At 30.8% G+C, this 10,541-nt stretch overlaps 1 protein-coding gene across 2 annotated transcripts in view; it reads right to left on the bottom strand.

The window, feature by feature from the left end:
* The window catches only part of LOC127701157 (cytoplasmic dynein 1 light intermediate chain 2-like), a 722,868-nt gene that overhangs the window by 5,929 nt on the left and 706,398 nt on the right, over positions 1-10,541 (bottom strand). The window lies entirely within an intron of this gene.

Raw genomic sequence — 10,541 nt, 5'->3', positions numbered from 1 at the left:
TAATTTTGACTTGGATGGAGAGTTGTCTCATTGGCACTCATACCACATCTTCTTATATCTATACACAAGTTTGAACTCCAATTTATCATAAAATATGATAAACAGGAAAAACTGTTAAATTATCTATTGAAAAACATTCATTTGCAAAGCAAATGCATATGATTAAAAGAATCAGACCAAATTGGAAAGTGAGAAAATACCGTGTTATTGAACACAGGGGTCAAATTTATTTTGCGGAAAATGATGACAAAAGTCGGCACTTAATTTCGATGATGAGAATTAAGTATTCAAATATCTGCAAAGGCATTCAAAATTTTAAAGCAGACCATGTTTCAGTTTTAAGTTTTTAGTTTTAAGTTCTGATATCGATATTTGAATTTTTATGTGAAAATACGATTTTTGAAATAACAAAAATAGCAAAAAAAAAATAAATTTGCGTATTTGCCTTAAATCAATGGTTTTGATAAGAAAATAACACTCTGTAAATATTAGACCAATTGGGCAATTATCTACCTTGGAACAGAGTATCCAATTTTATTATATATGGAAAATACATTGCCTTGTATCGTTTCTTTTGTTCACTAGTATATATTGATTTGTAATTCCTAGCGGACTTCATAAGTATATGGTTAACTTGTGTCCACTCCAATTTACTTGAGTAAATAAAATATGTTTTTTAACTAAACTAAATGAGTTGCATTTTCGAGGCAGCTAGGATATTATTTATGAAAATAGATTTGATTTGAATCAAATTTCGTGAAAAATCTCCATCTTATAGCTTGGTGTATTAGATTAGGAAATGCACATTAATTTGTTTTACGCATTTCATCTGTGATAGTGATGAATTTGTGAAAATTGTGACTGCATAAAATTGAGAATGGAAATGGGGAATGTGTCAAAGAGATGTGAAAAGATTATAATTCTTAATTCGAACATTTTTAGACTTTCACCATAAATTGTCATTATTATTTCATGGTTTTTTTTTCAGTTGTATTTCTTCTTCTTTTTTTTTATTTTCTTGTGTATTGTCTATTGCAATTGTGTGATATAAAAAAATAAATGTACTGACTATGCCTATAATGGGTCCTCTATTGGAAATACAATTTATCTTATCTTATCTTATCTATATTGTTAAACTGATAATTGGACATCGCTTCTTTTTAAGTATATGTAAGAGAATGACAATCCCTTTCTTCATGATTAAGTACGAGTGTTATATTACATGCAAACTTAGAATATTGTTAACTGCCAAAGGCTCAAATGATCTCTTGGTCGGTTATATTCAAGAATTCGTTGCAGTGCAATGTTTATATAATTAATGCATGACTTCCTTTTAAGACATTTCATTTATGGAGTAGTTTTAGCGATTTTTAGAATGTATTTTAGAATTAATTTTAGAAATTATAATAAATTGTTTTAGGCATAACATGACACAACAGTACAATGAAATGATAGAAATTGTACAAGTTTCCTGGTTGTGAGTATGAATGTAAATCATGTATATTTTAGTGAGGAACTATCGTTTTGTTTATTTACAGTTCATATTAAAAAATTCAAAATTAAAGTTACAACTAAATTTTATTTTACAGCCAATATTGTATTCCAGCCATTTACATCTAATACTTCTTCATTATGAGAAGTAATGAACTAAAACAAAATGTTCAAATAAAATGCCTTTTTATATATCCAAAAGTTAAATTAAATTCCTGCATTTTTCTTGATTTTATCGGAATATTGGAAATTACTGTTCTTACCAACAGCGGATCGAGTAATCTGATTCAGAGTTTTGGTAAGCGGAATAGCTAAATATGTAGGATAAATTTAAACTTTTTTTCTTGCATTGCTTTGATGTAATGTTAAATTATTTTGTAACTTTGAAGTTATTGATATTTTAATTACATAAATGGAACCAATTTTACTGTACGAGTAAACTTCAACTTATTTTTATTTTGTTGTTTGCTTTAAAATTCAACTTTAGTCAGTTTCAATCACAAATCCTTTCAATCTGATAAATGTGCTCCGGTGCATTTGTAACCCATTTATAGAAACTCTTTGTTTTGAACTGTAAATAGGCCTAAACAATAGGATAAGCCCTTACTAAGAACATGATTTTCATTCATTCTTCCCAATTAAGAAACACTATAAATCCTATTTTTTGCTATATTTTAACATATGTGAAATAGATAAATTCAATTATTTATTGACAAATTGGGTACTCAAATTGATATCTCAACATATTAACATATGCAACGATTTTTGTTTATAAAGGTTTTTTTATCTTATAAGTATTAACAATTAAGTGCCAGCATATTTTCACAAAGACGGAAATTCGTTTAAGATAATACTTTTGATAAATAATAGATATAGTCACAACTTTACATAGTTATTAAGTTTTTCTTACGTAAAGAATAATTAATCCTTAGTCATTTCAATTAGGGCTTAGTCAGCCTAAAACCAAAGGACAAATATGTGTTATCTTCTTTTGTTAATCCTTTAAGTGATACTTGTTTATTTAATTGTCAATCGACAACCTCGTTTCTATTATGAAATTGCAACTCAGCAATTTTTATACGACTCGTAAAAAATTTTCGTTCGTAAATTGCTATAATCATGTCGTCTTCGTCGTCGTCCAAAGAAATTTGGTTTCCGAACAATAACTTTAGTATAAGTAAATGGATCTCTATGAAATTTAACCACAAGGGTCAATAGCACAAAAGGAAGGTTGGGATTGATTTTGGGGGTTATGGTCCAAACTGTTTAGGAATTAGGGGTCAACAACGGGCCCAAAAAGGCATTTTTCTAGTTTCCGGACAATAACTTGAAATCATGTTTTGTTTTATATGCTGAATCTAACCATGGAATTAGATTTTGGATATTGGACCATTAAGTAGATTATAAATGTCCCATTTCAAATTTTTAAGTTATCTGACCACATTTATTCTGTGTCAGAAATCAATAATGTGTCAAATATTTAATCACTATCCAAATTCAGAGCTGTATCAAGCTTTAATATTGTGTCCATACTTGGCCCAACTGTTCAGGGTTCGACCTCTGCGGTCGTATCCAGCTGCTGCAGGCGGAGCGCATTTTTTGTTAATTTAAATATGTTTTCTGAAGTTCTTACTTCAGTGAGAGTCACAGTCGTACGGACAACATACATGCACTTGTCTCTGAACCCCCTATATTCCTTAATATAACACGTGTATCATGTATTATATGTCTCTGGTTATATTTAGGTATATAGAATTTTTTTTCAGGGACAAATGCCTGTGGGACACCATGCTACCAATTTGTAAAAATACTTGCTATTCAATTCTGAAATCATTAAATTATTAACAATTGCATAGAAATTGTGTCTAATTCTACCAGTGGAGTTGTAGCGAGTGTTCTCAGGCAACTGACTATTGGTCCAAGTCATTGTCTATCGTTGGCACCGCCAATCTCTGCAACCGGTCTGTTGCATCTCGTCAAGTTATCATCGTCATTCCAATAGCCAATCTCCCAGTTACATTCAACACAAATTTAGTAGGGATTACTTAAAATTACACAATTTTTTGGTACTAGTATATTAATTTCAACAATGGTTTTTGGGTGATTATAACATATATAAGTTAATGATCAATAATAGCAGAGACATATATTTGTATATGTGTCTCTGATAATCTATCTTAAATTAAGGTAAAAATTATAAGGCCTTCCAAACACCGTTTTGATTCCTAACATCACTGAAGACACATTAATTGTTGAAATCCGGATATGGTGTACTAATTTTTGCACCTTTTGTTTGCGGTATATCATCTTTTCCGCAAGTTTATCGTTTTCTGTTAGGTATTAAATTAATAGTTAAGATCCATTTTGTTACATCTGGTGATCCGTTTATTTGACAATCGCCAATGGCAGTCAGCAGGGTTTTAAGGACATCCGTTGTTCGACCTGCTAGTCAAATGCGTTTTGTTAAAATATACCTTTTCACTTTTTTGGTCTTTAGGAAAATGTTGTTTGTGCTGAATTTGGACCCCTCCACCGAGAAATTTGTTTTGCATGCACACGTATAAAAATTGCGGTTTTTATCCAACGCAATCATAGGTTTGAACGTTGTTTTCAATTTAGACTTGTTTATACTTTTTCGTTTGGGCTTGTATTATATTTCATTATATATGGAAAATACATTGCCTTGTATCGTTTCTTTTGTTCACTAGTATATATTGATTTTTAATTCCTAGCGGACTTCATAAGTTTACTTGTGTCCACTCCAATTTACTTGAGTAAATAAAATATGTTTTTAAACTAAACTAAATGAGTTGCATTTTCGTGGCAGCTAGGATATTATTTATGAAAATAGATTTGATTTCAGTCAAATTTGGTGAAAAATCTCCATCTTATAGCTTGGTGTATTAGATTAGGAAATGCACATTAATTTGTTTTACGCATTTCATCTGTGATAGTGATGAATTTGTGAAAATTGTGTATAAAATTGAGAATGGAAATGGGGAATGTGTCAAAGAGACGTGAAAAGAGTATCAATCAATGTACTGACTATGCCTATAATGGTTCCTCTATTGGAAATACAATTTATCTTATCTTATCTTTTCTTTATTGTTAAACTGATAATTGGACATCGCTTCTTTTTAAGTATATGTAAGAGAATGACAATCCCTTTCTTCATGATTAAGTACGAGTACATGCAAACTTAGAATATTGTTAACTGCCAAAGGCTCAAATGATCTCTTGGTCGGTTATATTCAAGAATTCGTTGCAGTGCAATGTTTATATAATTAATGCATGACTTCCTTTTTAGGCATTTCATTTATGGAGTAGTTTTAGCGATGCAAGGACTTTCTTATAATTTTAGAAACTATAATAGATTGTGTTTTAGGCATAACATGACACAACAGTACAATGAAATGGTAAAAATTGTACAAGTTTCCTGATTGTGAGTATGAATGTAAAGCATGTGATATTTTAGTGAGGAACTATCTTTTTGTTTATTTACAGTTCATATTAAAAAATTCAAAATTTAAGTTACAACTAAATTTTATTTTACAGCCAATATTGTATTCCAGCCATTTACATCTAATACTTCTTCATTATGAGAAGTAATGAACTAAAACTAAATGTTCAAATAAAATGCCTTTTTATATATCCAAAAGTTAAATTAAATTCCTGCATTTTTCTTGATTTTATCGGAATATTGGAAATTACTGTTCTTACCAACAGCGGATCGAGTAATCTGATTCAGAGTTTTGGTAAGCGGAATAGCTAAATATGTAGGATAAATTTAAACTTAGAGTTTCAATTACAAATCCTTTCAATCTGATAAATGTGCTCCGGTGCATTTGTAACCCATTTATAGAAACTCTTTGTTTTGAACTGTAAATATGCCTAAACAATAGGATAAGCCATTACTAAGAACATGATTTTCATTCATTCTTCCTAATTAAGAAACACTATAAATCCTATTTTTTCATTGGTCGAGAGCACTTTGCTATATTTTAACTTGTGTGAAATAGATAAATTCAATTATTTATTGACAAATTGGGTACCCAAATTGATATCTCAACATATTAACATATGTAAAGATTTTTGTTTATAAAGCTTTTTTATCTTATTAGAGTAGTTATAGAATAGGGATGAGAGGAACGTTTAGGGTGGCTCAAAGTGGTCAGGACAGTTTAAGGTGGCTCAAAGTGGTCAGGACAGTTTAAATATACATATGTTTAATACATGTATATTGATTTCGGGATTTTGAGACACTACGAAGTTAAAAAGATGAGCTGCTTAGATTAAGAGAAGTGTAGGATTAGGCCACACCAATTTGGTTAATAGTTCTTTGGATTTTCCTGTTCCTGTTTTTGAGAAATTGACTTTTCAATAAAAAAAAATAATAACCGCTTCCGCTAATTTTTGGGCCGCATGCCGCTCCAAAATTAGTTTATTCTTGACATTTTTTTTCTCTAAGACGTTTTTCTTGTGCACATATTGCTCCGATCGATTCAAACGCACGTGTGATAAATCGATTTGTAAATAAAAGGTCAAAATCGGAATGCCAACATGAAGTTGTGTCAGATCATTGCCGAGGACAAGTAGTTATCAAACACATAGTTATTTGAAATGCATTTCGTTTTACCTATGAAGACCTTTTCTAGGAGACAAAAGTAAAAACAATTTCGTTAGATGACCACGATCACATCAGTACTTGTTAGAACCATTGTCATCCCCGATCATTGACATTGTTTCAACAGATATAGAATGTCATAGCGGTTTTGCCAGACATGATGGGGCGCTGTTGTCCCACGGCCCCAGCTTGTCTGGCAAAACAGCCGTTGGACGTCAAAGTAATCTCGGACTACAACAGACATAGATAGAGCTATCTGTCTTGGATGAAATTAATATTAAATTCACATCAATTTAAAAAAAAAATGACAGATGAAAACCCCATATCCCCTTGTTAGTCTATTGACATGCAATCAGAACTCTTTTGTAAAGGAAATTTTAAGAGTTCCAACGTTCGAGACCAAAGTGGTGGTATTGTGATTGCCATGCTAATGATAATTGAGGGTATATATATGAATGCCCTTTACCGTCAGGCGTCAAACGGTCATTTTCGGCTACCGTTAGCGTCAAATTGGTTAAAATTTTACCGTGATTCGTCAAAAAATCCTTGTCGTGATTCGTCAAAGGTCTCAGATTATTATCGTTACCGTTAATTTTGGAAAAAAATTAACGTGATTCGTCAAAATCCGTCGAAATTTTTATCGTCTAAAAGAAAGTGTACATTTTATCGTCCTGCACCAAAAATTACCGTTAACGTCATTTGGCATGAATTTTTACCGTTATTCGTCATGAAGGTACCCCCATTACGACCCTCATAATTAGGGATGTGTTATTGGTGCAAATACTTTCAGTTTGAAATACATTGCAGGTTTCAGGGGCAAAAGGAAAAAAGTATTTTACTCAGTCAGAATAATGCATCTGATTGTGGTTAAAGGTATTTTAAGGGAATGTTTTAATACAATTGAGATCTACACGCATAGCAATATACTAGTAACTATCTTACTCAGGATGTTGTTGAAATATTCAGCTCACTCATTATGTTGATCCTATTATGGATAAAAAGTTCCAACTGGATGTCAAGCAGCCAATAAACAATCATTACCATATGATGAAAACAACTATATCAAAAGCTATTTAATATTTTTCAAGGGCATTTTTTGGAATACATAGTACACATATTTTAATTGTATTCAACACATTTCATTTACCAAACTAACATAATTCCTCTTGTTAAACTGCATCTGCTATGCTTCCTTAATATATACACATGTATGAATTTAAATGAAAATTCACACAGTCAAAGGTTATTTCACTACACGAAATCCCGGATTTGAAGAGGTATGCAAATGTTATGTAAATGTATTCAGAGACCGACATTTACATATATTTACAAACCGCTGCATTCAGTTTATCTTGTCTTTACATGTAGTAAATATCAACATTTCTTGTGCTATACCCTCCTATGGGCGATTATGAGAGACCGCGGTTTATAAAATATATTAACACCTAATCAAACCATTTTAAAGATAAGAATTTGCATATATTTATGACCATCTCAAAACTTTCGCAAACTTATGTATTTGGATACCTCTGCAAATGGAAATCTTTGTCATGTATTTTTCTATGATGTAAATTTATCCGCAAATGTGTTTCTTTGTCTAGGGTATGCAAAGCATCATCATTCAAATAATTTTATATGGGTTATAAAGTGTAAGGTGCATCTACATTTGCCTGGTATGTAAACCAATTCAAAACAAGAACTTTGTAGAGGGATGTAAAGCATCATTTCCTTTAATCTGCAGAGACCTGTCAAATGTATTGTAAAGGAATATTTTTGTTAGTCTTTATAGTCGGCTGAAATGTACGTCAAATCAGAACATATCAAAAGCCTTTGAACATATTCCTAAATGTATGGTAAATACATAGATTTGCAGACAATTTGTTTAATTAAGAAATGTGGTCAAATGATAATATCAATGACATGTGTAAATATATTGGGCATATGTAACTTTGAATACATATGCAAAGAAATGATAAAGAAAGATATTTCAGACAGCCAGAAATGTATGTGTAAATATATTGGGCATGTGTAACTTTGAATATGTATACAAAGATATTATAAAGAAAGATATTTAAGACAGCTAGAAATGTATGGTAAATAGTTATATTTGCTGATATATTTGAAAGGTGCAGATTATATGGACAAATATTGCGATAGCTTTACTGGTCAAGCTATGATATGACAAATATAGCTGCTTTGGGATTGGTTTTGGCATATTGGTAATATCATTTATTATACATGTATTTTAATAATTTCGTTTTAATAAAAAAAAATCGGGTCTACAAAATCGATTCTTGATCTCTTCTCTGTTTGATGTACTGCGTAAATTTCTTTATCCATCAACATCTTCTATTCTCGGGAAGTTATGATGGTTCATTCGCATAGCATAAAACGATCGTTTCCTTTGAGTATCTCTTTGAAACTTCTGGAATTGCACGAGTCATAATTCACTTTGTTTATAAAACATAGAATTTATTTTTTTAAAAAGAGACCTATACTTCAATATGTATTATATGTTACTGCAGAGACATATATACTATATATACATGTGTCTCTGGTTACTGGTAGAAATAAAACACATATACAAATTAAGCCTAAACAATACTAGATATGCGGCCTTAGTATCAAATTTAAAATCGGTAGCATTCGGAAGGTTATCGAGCGATTTATCAAGTTTTTATAAAAAGTCCAAGTTTCTGAAATAGTCTAGAAATATTCCTGCATCGGTAGATTAGTTGCCACATAATATTTGACACAAAACACATCTTGAGAGAATTTTTTTTTAAAGAATCGGCTACTTTGCACACATATATAAACGTTAAATCTATTGACGAATATTTGTAATATTTGTTTTCCTTATCCGTTAAGTCCAGTCACGAGATGTTGAACTCCGTGTGCTTCAAAAAGCGTCCTCTGCAAAAATTTTCTTGTGTGTGAGAAAGAAAGTTAAAAATTACAAACAAAGAACCAATGAGTCACGTGTCATAATTGACACACAATTTACCAATGAAATCAAACAAAATCGATAGATAATATTATCCCATCGACGAGATGTCGCCCTTCCTCCGATCAACGGGGTTTATCAGCAGTTAAGTGTGACAATTATCACCTTTTACAGAAAGATCTGGTCCGAAAAGATCAATAGAAGACCACCGCTAGTATCAATATTCATCAATATAATAAGGCACAAATCATTATCATTTCTTTATGATTTATAAGTTATCTTAAAACAATGCTCCCGTTGTCATTTGTTTGTGTTGTTTTTAAATACGCAAAACTAAAATAAATTATCGAACTATCAGTCATTCGATATCTTATTCACCGCCTATTTTATCCTAAAATTTTACAGCTTTCATATTTACTTTGACAGGAATCGTTTTTTTTTTTCTATCATGATCAAATAAGTTTTTTTTTTTTTGTTTTTTTTTTTTGTTGTTGCAATAATTGCATTTAACATATACTTTGCACACATTTCAATTGAAATAACATTGAAACAAGATTGAAGGTCATATAAGTCACAAAATTGATGTGACGAAGTAAATTTGTTTTAACATAATTCAAGAAGATTTGTAAACGACAAATAAATATTACACTAATGTTGATAGGGGCTCGTATCATGGAAAACCTATCTTTAAAAAATATAAGGCAATTGTACCCTGTACAACAAGACGAAGTCTAGACATATAGTTTTAGCGGAAATGTATATGATACGTGTTTGAATAATAGAATATCTTGCACTTCTTTCTTATACTTATTTTACGCAAAGTCTTAAAATAACTACATGTATCAATTGTCTATAACAGCCGAGTCTAAAACATGTATCATTGTACTTGCTATCCACACAGACGGAAAATAAGGAAAGAGGGGCAACATATATAAACTACCGTTATTGTTAAATCGCATTGATAGTGTTTAAAACTCTAAATATGTTGAAATATTAAAGAATATTTTCCAATAAAAAAATAAAACAAAAAAGGTGACAAGCCCCTGTGTCTATATATATATCTAGGCACATTTCTGATTTTACAATCTTTAACTCGCATCATGCTTATCGTTGAAGCTGTTAATATCAATTCCTTAGGTCCCTGGCGGATAAAAGTATTCGTCCCATTGGCTATCATACGACATCTTTTATTTTACATACAACTCCCCCGTTCACGATGTTGTAATACCTATGCAGGTTGAACTTCAATTTAAAGGTTTATCTATTGAAGTTTTAGTTCTTTGGGTACCAAACGTGACCTTAATGATTTAATTAATTTGTAATTAGTTAATTATGCAAGTTACAAATCTGCAAGAATCTATCAATGCAAATGCCTATATATTCAAATGACTATTCAAAATGTGAGGTTAGTTCAAAAATTAATAGTCATTGTAAAAAATGCTTCAAAAATTAAAAAAAATCACAGGTAGCTCAAATGTAAAA

Source organism: Mytilus californianus, unplaced genomic scaffold (genome assembly GCF_021869535.1).
Source record: "Mytilus californianus isolate M0D057914Y unplaced genomic scaffold, xbMytCali1.0.p SCAF_5, whole genome shotgun sequence".
Classification (NCBI taxonomy): domain Eukaryota; kingdom Metazoa; phylum Mollusca; class Bivalvia; order Mytilida; family Mytilidae; genus Mytilus; species Mytilus californianus.
Note: the sequence above shows the minus strand (reverse complement) of the source record. Positions and strands in the feature narration are given on the sequence as shown.